We start from the raw sequence: 11,064 nt of genomic DNA, 5'->3' as shown, positions 1-11,064 counted from the left end.
GAGAGGATAGCCTCTGCCCTGCTCTGCTTAAAATGGAGAGAGACCAGAAGTGTGCAGAAATGAAAAGAGAAGCAATGTTTGAGGACAGAGGAGGGAGAAGAGAAATGCTGCTTCTATCATCTCTCTGCTAACCACTGCATCCAGGCTGCCCTCCCTGCTTTCCATTTCGATCAGGATGCAACATCTAAGTGTTTCCCAGTGAAGATGCACCCGGCTCTACAGCTAATTTTAGCCTCCTGATTATGACTTCCTTCAGTGAGTTACCTTGTCTTGACAGCTTACAAGTAGTATGTATTTTCCCTGGGGTGCTGCAGACCAGAGGTGGAAACCTGCAGCGAAGCACAAAGAGAGAAAATGGCAAGAAATCATTTCTTGGCTGCAGCTTCCGAGCTCTCCTTCCCTGAGCAGGTGAAAAAGGAAACTTCTGAAGTGCCTGTCACACCCTCTCCCTGGTAACAGGCATCACCTGGAACAGGGACAGCACAGAGCTTGTCTCTGCAAAGAAACAATAGAGGAAAAGTGCCACAGAATCTGCTTGTTCAACAGCACTGCTTAGCAGAAGCCAGATTTTTTGTATCAAAGGAAATTCTGCTATTTTTAAATTGTTTATTCATGCAGAAAGGTTGACAACGAAGCCTTTGAAATTTCTTGCCTTGTGACAACTTGGGAGGGAACCTATCAGTCTATCAAAAGACTTTATATTATTGTGCTGAATTCCAGCATCTCTTCTGTCACTCTATCCAGCATCTACTCCAGTATCTCATCTCTGTGCCCACAGCATGTACATACACATGAGCAGAAGAGAGAGAGAGTGCTTGGGCACTGACTCTTGACCTGTTTTCCACTACAAGCATCTGGAGCCAGCAGATAAAAGTGATAGGAGCAGTTTGGAGGCAAGCAAAAGGCCGTGGTTCTTCACTCAGCTGGTGGCTGAACTGCAGATCTTCCTGCACAGGGATGGCACAGATGGCAAAGGTTTGCACAGGCTCAAGGGGAAAATGGTCAGCTAATGAAAGACATCCTTGCTAGGGCTGCTAAAGACAGAGGAGTTGCATCTGCCTCAGAGTTGCAGGAGTTTAAATGGTTTTCAGGTATTAGAGAGAATTAGTATCTCACAGTCTTGCTTTTACCTTCCTTCCATTTGCTTTCAGCTTCTATTAGAAGTGAGATAAGAACTGCTGGACAGGCACGTGACTCGTTAGGGTCTCTCAAACTTGGAATTTTATGCTCTCTTACATTTTTTTATTCCATACAAGCTTTTTTGACTCTAAGAAGTGTTTCTGTTTGGAAAGTAAAAGGCAAATTCTTACAAAATGCTTAAACTGTGTGTCAGAGTATTACTAACTGTTTTTCATTCATCTTCTGGAATAAAATGTCAGATTTGCATGTTGACATTGTTCCATATTTTCACAAGATCTTTTGCCCTCAGGCATACATCATTTTTGAAGCACAATCAGTATTAGGTTGGGAATTTTCCAGAACAACGTTTAACAATGTGAAAAATGTGTAAAACTCCTGGATGCAGATAAGGTATGAATGAATTGTAAGAGCAAGTTGTTCCGATGTGCAGGTCATCTCATTCCAAACTAACTCCAAAAAGTGCACTTTTCAGCAGTTTCTGGGCTGGGAGGCTCAGTGCTCAGGCTGTCATAGCAGGGACTTTTCTTTTTAGTTGTGAATATCTTGTGACTCTGGTAGCCTGAGGCTACAGAGGCTTCCCCCATCTTCTAAGGGCTGAAACTATGGCTGATGCTTGGATGTTCTTGCTGTGGTTTTCATAGCTGAACAGTGGGGTTCAGCTTGTTCCTCATCTCTGGGCAGATGTGTTCAACCCCACTGTCTGTGGTGCTCACAGAGAGCTGCAGTTTGCCCCTATTCCTGAGCAAATGGGCTGGGTTGGGCATTGAGGGCTGCAGTTCACAACCTTGGATGTGTACTGAGCAAATGAGGGTCTCTGTGCAAACCTCACAGTGATTCTGCCTCCATGGAGAGCTGTGCTTTACAGGGAGTCCAAAAATTCATGGAGAGATCAGGAACTGGCTGGATGTGAAGGAGTGGCAAAAGAGGTTGAAAACCTCTGGGACCTGAATGCTCTCTAACTCACAGTGGATTATGCCATAATTATTCCTGCAGATTCATCTGTAGGTATCCAAGCAGTAAGTTTCTTCTTTATTATTTTAACTGAGATGAGTAAAGGATGGATTTTTTTTCTTTGCTTGGATTCAATGGCAGTTGCAGAGAGGAGCCAGTGCCAGACCTTTTCTCCAGGTCATACCTTGATAAACAGCCTCCCCACTTCTAGGGAGCCATCAGCAGCCTCCTGCCTGGGCTGGGCTGAGCTGTGAAACTCTTCAGGAGCACAGTTTTACTGTGCTGGCACCCAGAGCATGAGCACAGGGCAATGACAGACCCTTCAGACCTTCCCTTCTCGGGAAATCCAGACCAGCTTGATGTAGAACAGATTGAGGCAGCACAGCAAGCAGTCATGGGCAATACCATTGTTTGAGAGCTGGAGTGTTTCTGGAACAGCCTTTCTGATGAAAGCAACACTAAGTATCATCTCTGCTGTTCTGGCCATACCCAGTGGCTGGTTGCTTACACAGAAACAAATGTTTCCTCCATTCGTTAGGTTTTTCTCAGGTTTTTTTTTATTTTATTTCTCCCAGCTCAGATCTGCTGAAGGCAGTGACAAGTTTCCATCCTTCAAAAAATTCAGTGTGACTTGAAAACAATGAGACTCAGGGATCAGTAATTGTATTAATATTTGCCTGGCAGATTAGCTCTGAAGAGCTAATAATTCACGGGCTCTTTGTTCACCCTGGTTTAGTGCCCATGGATTCTCTCTCTGGAAGTGTCTTGCTGCAGCATTTCTGGCTTTTGAGGTCAGTGTGATGAGCTGCGTGGGTGTCTTTAGACATGAATCACATGCAAAGGGCTGATTCTCTTTTTCTTTTCTTCTATTTTTTTTTCCCTGACATACTAGGCAAGTCTGGAAAGGAGAAAAAAAAAAAAAAAAAAAGGAAAAAAGAACCTTCCAAATTCCCAGACTTCTTTTTCAACTGAAAAACAACACGAAGTTTTTTACCCATTCACTGCTCTCTCTCATCCACTGTGGGTCTGTGCATCACCAGGGTACCACTGTGATGTACCAAGGTTTGTGCAGACATGCTCCATAGGGCAGGTTAAGGTCAAATGCCTGTAGCATATTCCTACCTCAACAAGTCCTTTAGCCAAGTGTGAAATCCATCCTGCAGCAGCTTCTTGAAAGCAGCTGAGTTCAGGAACAGCCAAAAAATCTGAAGTCAGCCCCCTGACAGGTTGCAGAGGTAACCTGTATGTGAACTGCTCCTTGGAGAGCAGTGTTTGTGGCACTGGGGGTGTTCCTCAGGTTCCCCAGGTCTGGGGTCCAGCAGTTCCTGATGCCTGCAGTGTGCTTGCCCCAGGTTTGGGCAGGAGCAGCATTGCCACTACCCTGGGATAATGGCACCATTGCTCTGCCTGCCTCTGGTGTCAGCACCTCTTAAATCAAAATCTCTGGCAATTTTTCTGCATTATGAGGAGAGGGTTTGTGTTGAGTGGTTTCAGAAAAGAGGTGGCCAATTCTTCCAGGGAAGGGAACCTTTTTGGGGCTTGGACTGTCTCCCACCTGCCAGCAGTGGTGACTGGCTCACAAAGGCTCCTGGAGCCCCTGGGCCATTCCTGGCAGTGCAGATTGTTGTGTTAGTACTGTAATAACTTTACTTTGGTGGTGATTGTGCTTTGATTTTTAGAACTGGAGTCCTCTGACTTTAAGTCTGTTTGCTGAAGTATAGTGACCCTGGGGCTATGAAATCTAGTTCTGAAAGCTACCTGTATTTGTGGGTGAAGGAAATGTAATGATTGCTAAAGTGAAGACAGTGCTAGCTGAACACAAACCCCAGCCTAAATTTTATGGCTGTCCTGCCAGGGGCACAAATTTTTTCAGACTTACCCTCCTGGCCTAGCAAGACTTTTCTTGTGCCAGTGAATGTGTGTTAGGAGCTGGGAGGAAAGCCAATAACTCCTGTGTCATGAGGAGCATGCCTCAAGACAAAGAAAGAGTGAGTTTAGGTGCCACATGAAAGCCATTTCTGCTAATTTGTGTTCCAGCTTTTAAAATATATAAAAAGTGCATGGTCTAATTCAGAGTAATAAAGCATTCCATGCATGCTCTGTGATCATACTTTATTAGAAGTGAAAAAAATAATCTTAATTGGAGACAATTTGATATGAACCAACCTATCCTTGACTTGAACCTGCTTGAGCTAATAGTCTGGGAGTGAACTGCTGGGCAAAGCTGAAAAGGGAATGAGGAGCCACCTCCCAGCCAAGAACAATCTCACTGGGGTAGATAAACCCTCTGGCACTTCTGAAAAACCACACCCATGTTCATCAGATGAGCTCCTAGACTGGTGCTTCAAGGCAAAAGGAACAGCTTCTGGAAATCAGGTGAGTTCCCACAAAAAAAAAAAAAAAAAAAAAAAAAAAGAGAGAGAGAGAAAAAGCAAATAGAACTGCAAAGTCCTCAGATATCTGCACTTCTCTGTTCCAGCTTCCTGTGCTACTGAGCAGCTCCACGTATGAGAGAAGACAAGAAAAATCTTGGAAGAAGAAAAGATCAGTAGCAAAGATCACACGGAAATGGTTTGTTGAGGTTTTCAGACCTCCCTGACTTGTGCTTTTGGCCCTGAGCTTTGGTTCTTCACCTCCATCTGCATCCTCAGGTAGGAAGGGAATTGCTGGCAATGCCCTGAGAAACGTCTTTCCTGCTTTTTTGTGCTCTCAACTCCCACGCCTGGGTGACTTACCAGTGCTGCTGAAGCTTAGTAATGTTTGTGTTTGGAACACAGGTCCCCACTAGGCTTCCAGAAGTAACTTAAGAGTCTCTGGGGGGGGGTGTGGTTTTTTTGGTCCAAGATACCTTCTTTTTTGAAAGCCTCAAACCACTCTGCTGAGTGACTGTTAAGAAAGCAGGGGAGAGGCACACACTCCCCTTTCATATTTGACTTTGCAGATGCCCATCTGCTGTTTGGCTTTGGGGACAGGGCATGTTCAGCAGCTGTGCATTTGGGCAAGAGCAGGTTTGCTTTTCTATTTTTAACATCCTCCTTAAGGATGTGTTGTTTGATCTGAAGCCTGGTGTCTCTTCCCTATTGATGAGCTGTCAGTCTCAGGGCTTGGAGCACTGCTTGGATAAACCTCCACTGTCATGTTGGCTGTTTTTTATAGCTGATGACCTTGGGGTGCTTTCAAAATTCATGGCATAAAATGTAATGCATCAACACAGGGCATCAAATGTGCTGTTGCAGGGCAAGGGCTTCTCTTGGCCATCAAAAGGCAGGTATTCAGAAGCAAAGCAGTCACTGGTGTCGGCAGAGCTTGGGTGGGAGGTGAGGAACTTCCAGCTGTGTGTGTCTACATTTCCCATTAGAGGCAGCAGGTGTTTGGGGGACACAGGGCCATGGAGCAGAGAGGAGAGGTGGAATTGGAGACTGATGGGATGCAAATGTCATCTTGAATGATGGCCCTGGTGGCTGCACCTTCTGCCCTCCCAAATGGAAGTGGGCTTAGCCCACCAGAAGCAGAGAATTCAGCCACTGAAGGCAGTTTTCTCAGAGCAGTGGAAGAGCTCTCCCTGTCTTTAGCCAAGGCTGTGACACTGTCTTGCTCTGAGCAGCTGAATTACAATGTGCTTTGTGGTGTGTGGGCTGCTGGGAAACTCAGAGTGAACCTTTGGCTCTGCTCCGTGTCCTTCAGCAAGTCACAGGAATGGATTATTATGTCTTATTTTGAGCAGCTGAATTGACTCCACGAGGATGCTGATGGGTGGACAACATCACGGGCTTTTTTTGCCTCAGGGACCTGAGCTTCTGCATGGATATTCAAAGGTTCTCAGTTTAATTCAAATCAATACAGCATTTGGGATTTTGTAGTGGGTGCAATGACAATTGTAGGAATGGAAAACAAGGTACTTGAAAGAGAGCTATCATCAGGTATCAAATTCTCATTTGAAATGTATGAATCTTCAGGCAAATAACTTTTTTATTAAAGGAACACTGTCAAGCATCATTCTGATGCTATATTTAGCTTTTAAATTAAGTGCGCTCCGAGATCTTCACTTGCTGAGTGATCTGAGCCTTTTGTCTGCAGCACAGTGGCAGTAAGAGCTCTGCCAAGACCTCCACCATATGTGGACTGATGTCTGTGTAATGCTGGGGAGGGGCTCTGGAGCTGCACTGCCCTTGGAGAGAAATGTTTGGCTGCTTTTAAGCAAAGTCACGGTCTGCAACCTCTCTGTCCTTCACATTCCTAAGTGGAGAAGTTCTGAAGCAGTTTTTAGTGCTTGTGTGTGTAAATACTGAAATGTTTGGGCTTAGAAACTTACTGGTGGCTCTTTGTGTGGCTTGCAGCACTGTATCTTCCTTCCTGTTTCAGGAAAGGGTGGCTGTCAGGAAAATGGACCTACTCAGTCTGCTGGGCAAGAAAAATATCCTAGAGGTGAGATGAAGGGAATGGATGTGTGGAGGACATGCATCTTGTTTATATGTTGCAGTTGTAGCTGTTAGGTGTGGGAATGAGCTTTTTCAGGCAGTTCCCCAGTGACTGTTGTGTACTCAGGGCAGGTCTGTGTCTGTACAGCCCATGCACTGAGTGGTCCTGGAGGGGTGGCAATAAGGTGAAAGTCTCCTTGCACAAGGGGACACAGAGCCAGATGTGGATCACTGAACAGCTGTTGAGATGTGCTGCTCCATGCCCTGCACAGCCCCATCAGCAGGACAGCTTTTCCAGAGAGGGAAAAAAAAAGGACACCTCTTCAACAGGCACATTTCTGAAATTGTGGGGGATAACGTTGTGAATTCTGTGTGTGTTGGAGGTCTCAGGTATAACCTGGGCTCACAGCTGTGCTCCACCCAGTGTGAGGTGTGCTGTCACCTTGGACGTGATGAAGGAAGGGAGGGCATGAGGTTTTCCAGCTGACACTGCCAAGGGAACCAACTCCCAGCCCTCACAGCAGACCCAGCATCCCTCCAGCAGCCACACGATGGCAGAAGAACCAAAGATCACAGCAAAGAGCTTTTAAAACAGCTGCAAACGGGGAAGGCACCTGCCTCTGGCTCTGCTGGTCTCACCTCTTCGGGGGCTAACCCAGAGCCCACCAGGAATCCAGCCCGGCCAAGAGCCAGTTGGGGGGCTGTGCTGCCCCACAGCTCCTTGGTGGCTTCTCCACAGCGAGGTCACAGCTTCATATCTCCATGCAGGAGGTCTCCCATCATGGCATCACATAGCCCAGGACTTCACACAGCTGAAAAAATCTGGAAATGGGGGTAAATTAAAATATTGCAGGTAGCTCCTGCCTGCTCCCAAAGCACCTGCTCCCAGAGCATCCACTTCAGTGTGATACCTACTCCCAACAGACCTTGTACCTGCTCCCAAAGCACATCACTCAGTGTGGTACCTGCTCCCAGAGCATCCTGCTCAGTGCAGTACCTGCTCCCAGCACAGCCAGCTCCCTGTGGTACCCTCGGGAGGCTGCACTCCCTCTCTGCAGGTAGGAGGGAGGTGCTCCCTGGGTGTCCCTGGAACCAGGCTCTGGGCAGAAGTGCCTCCCCCGCTGCAGGGCAGGGCACTGTTCAGCTGTTCCCGAGGGAGCCACAAAGCCCCTCCAGCTCGCAGCTGGGAGAAAGAAAGGCAGGATTAGCCGTGGGCATTGGACACCTCGAGCCTCTCACCGAGCCAAGTGAGAAGGGTAACTTCAGGCGTTTTGTGCTCTGAAAAGCCTGGAGGCTTGGCAAAAGCAGCCACTCACTCAGCTGTGCAGCCTCCTGTAAACTGAAATGCCCTCTTAATGCTGCTGAAAAGAGAAAATAATGATTGCACTGGAGAATAAATGAAAACCGAGGCTAAACATGAGATCATTGTGCTGACATTAGCAATTATCACCCTAAACACTGCTGCAGGCACTCAGCATCAGGGAGAGGTGATCTCTGAAAGCAGAAACCTTTAGCTGACTTTCTCAGGTGTAATTAATTTCTTTAGATGAACCACATCACAGACAGCAAACAACAACAACAGCAAAAAAAGTAGGAGAAATCTGGGTTCATTTGGTGAGGGACAGGCAATTCATATGTAAAACTTGTCAAGGGAGATCACATGCAATTTTGTACAAGTACAGCCAGCTGACTTTGTAGCACTTTCTCAAGTGTCACAGAAGTTTGGGTTCTGAGGGATCTGAGGGGCAGCATTAGGATCATCCAGTCCAACCTCCCTCATACACAGTTCACAAAATTTTTCCCAGGAGTTGTACAAAATATATCTTGGAGATGAATTCCAAATAACAACGCTCTATAAGCTCACCCAAGCAAGACCTTTCAATGTACAATCCTCTAATTATTAAGAAATTGCACCTTCACTGGAGGTAGCAAATTAACTCAATAGTCATACTACCTCTCTACTGTTGTTTTTTTTTAAATAACCTAAAAAAAAAAAAAGGGAGTTTCTCAAATTTAACCTTTAAGACTTTAAGTTTCTTTTTTAAGTTCTTATTTGAACTCTCTCAGGATGTTCCAGATCCTACTACAAAATTCTACAGCTGAACCTGGGACAGGAGCCCCACTATAGGACCAAAGCTGCTGCTTCTGTCTTTCCATTCCCCACACCATGTTGGCTCCTCGGATCACACAGGTTGCCAGCAATGTGAGTCTTCTATATCACAAAGAAAAAGACACCCAAAGCAAAGTTATGAAGAGAAATGGACATTTTCTGTCAAACAGACGATAAGAAATGTGTGGGAAGGGAGCAGGTGAACTTACTTTCTTCTGAGTGTGAAGAGACTGTTTGTGCCACTGGCACATCCCATGGTCATACCTCTGGTGCTGAGCCATTTGTGGGGTCTCTCTACTGTGATTTAAGAACAAGGAGTAACCAACTGTGCTCTCAGTCAGTCACATCTGGAGAAATCACAACAGATATTCACTTACCAAAAACAAGGGACCTGCCTGGACCAGAAAATGGAACTGAAGCTGCAAAGTCTCTACACTTGAAAATACTGAAGATGGCTACACTGGGACAAACTCACCACTGAGACAAGCATCATGATTCTTGTAAAGATATGCTTTCATCAAACCCAAGATTGGCCTTAGCCACTCTTTAGGACTCAAACTGTTGTGGAGACCAACAGGGCAGTCCTTAGTAATGTGTCCTTTTCAAACATGCACTTTTCATTAAGTAACTTTTTTTAGACAAAGAACTTTTTGCTAGAGGATGAGAGGATCTGCCTGATGAAATATTGACTCTCCCAATTCATTTTAGATTCTCAAGCATCATTCAACAGCTCTGAATTGACTAATGGCCATCACAGCAAATGGATTTCCACCTGAATCTTTAGTTCTTGTCTGAATGATATTAATACACATTGTTTATCACTAATGAGCTCTAGAATATGATGTTAACAGAAGCAATTAAGGCCCAGAATAACTATCTGCAACACTGTGCTGGGGCTGAGTGCATGGGTAATGAATCACTTCCCTAGCTCAGCTCCAGTTTCCTCACTGCAAATCGTACGTCAGATCTCAGTAAGCTCATCTGAGTGTCCCTGCTGTTGCCTTCATTTCTAACTTATGTGTGTCCCAGAGGTTATTTATAAAAGAAAGAAATACAGAGTTGTTTTTTTTTTTAAGACCTAGCCTTGTGGGTTTTATTTGTTGTTGAGTGATTGCAGCCACCTTCAAAGTGAGGTGTCATATTAAGACTACCTTTCCCTCTAGCAGGCATAGATTTAAACTTCTCCTAAGGTGTTTAAGTTCAGGAGAATAAAGCTTGACTCAGAGCACTGTTTAGCCAGGATTGCCAGACCCTGACTTCTTGTGCAGATAATCACTACAAAGAGCTCAGGCACTTCAAGGGGTTTTTTTTGCCTACTCAGAACAAGAGTGTCTCTCAAAAATCTTTGGTGAACTGCTGCTTCAGGGCATCATTTCCATGTCACTTGTGGCCACAAGAATTTAAAAGGTAAGACTGAGATTAACAAGAAAAGCAAAGTACAAAGTACAATGCTACCCAGATAATTTTTGTTTTGCACTGTTGACCTGTCCCAGCAAAGGCTGGATGTACCTGTCTTTAATGGACTATATTAAACACTGAGTCTTCGAGGTACTTTGGAGCTGACTTGGTCCTGAAAAGTCAGGACTTTTGTCATTTGCTACGTGACAGCAACATTCCCACAAGTGAAGATGAGAATTGCTGTTAAGTCTCCAGTTTAAGACTTGGTCATACACTTGAAGCTAGAGAATTTTAACTATTGACTTCAGTAGGAACCTGTTGTAAATAAAGCTCAACTTGAACCAACTAAGCTTTTCTATGTTCCAATACACTGAATAATACACTCATCTGGTCTTTTCAGAGTCTTGAAGGAGAATTAAGTAAACCAGAAGTATCAGAAAACAGGATCATTTCCCTTATACTGTAAGAAATTGTTGAGACAAGTCAACAACAGTGTGAATTTACTATTGTCAAGTATTTTGGCGGGAGGCTTAAAATCTGCCTGAAGATTCTCTGTCAGTTTAAACTGAGAAAACGTGAACAGCCATGAACCCATTTCATAGGCTCAGCCTCTTGCTTCTCTGCAATAGAACTGGCATCCTACACCTGTGATGTTTTCCTTAAATAAGACCAAAACAAACAGTTTGGGCTGTTTAGGCTCACCTGGCTGGCTTGGACTGTGCTGCACTGCTGTTCCTCTCAGCCCCAGCTCTGACTGGTGTTTTTAAAACACCCATAAGAAATGAAAGTTGAAATGTAGCTCTTCAGGCAGCAAAGTGGAACACACTTAACTGCTGCAGGTGAACCAGAGGATTTTTACCTGTCTTCACCTACAGATGTTATCATCACACCTACAAGCAGGCTCTGCACGGGGACATTTTTGATCTCTGACTGATGCTTAGTACCAAATTAGTCAGCAGCTCTTTTTTTTTTAATCATTATTATTTATTTTTAAGGAGTTATCTATCTAAGGACCAAGATGAAAGCAGTGAGTGCATCATTTCATCG

The 11,064-nt window shown here is 44.9% G+C and overlaps 2 long non-coding RNA genes across 3 annotated transcripts in view; one reads left to right on the top strand and one right to left on the bottom strand.

Moving 5' to 3' along the window:
- Positions 1-4,288: 4,288 nt before the first annotated feature.
- LOC135421280 (uncharacterized) lies at positions 4,289-10,810 on the top strand. Its single transcript, XR_010433947.1, has 3 exons — positions 4,289-4,467; positions 4,571-4,742; positions 8,577-10,810. It is a non-coding gene; the product is annotated as an uncharacterized LOC135421280 (long non-coding RNA).
- Positions 6,037-11,064, bottom strand: part of LOC135421279 (uncharacterized) — a 61,564-nt gene continuing 56,536 nt past the window's right edge. For both annotated transcript variants that reach the window (XR_010433946.1, XR_010433945.1), the window contains one exon: positions 6,037-7,331. This is a non-coding gene — a long non-coding RNA (uncharacterized LOC135421279). The remainder of the gene's footprint in view (positions 7,332-11,064) is intronic.

This window comes from Pseudopipra pipra, chromosome 13 (assembly GCF_036250125.1).
Source record: "Pseudopipra pipra isolate bDixPip1 chromosome 13, bDixPip1.hap1, whole genome shotgun sequence".
Classification (NCBI taxonomy): Eukaryota; Metazoa; Chordata; class Aves; order Passeriformes; family Pipridae; genus Pseudopipra; species Pseudopipra pipra.
The sequence above is the reverse complement of the archived record's forward strand: the minus strand, read 5'-3'. Positions and strand labels throughout refer to the sequence as shown.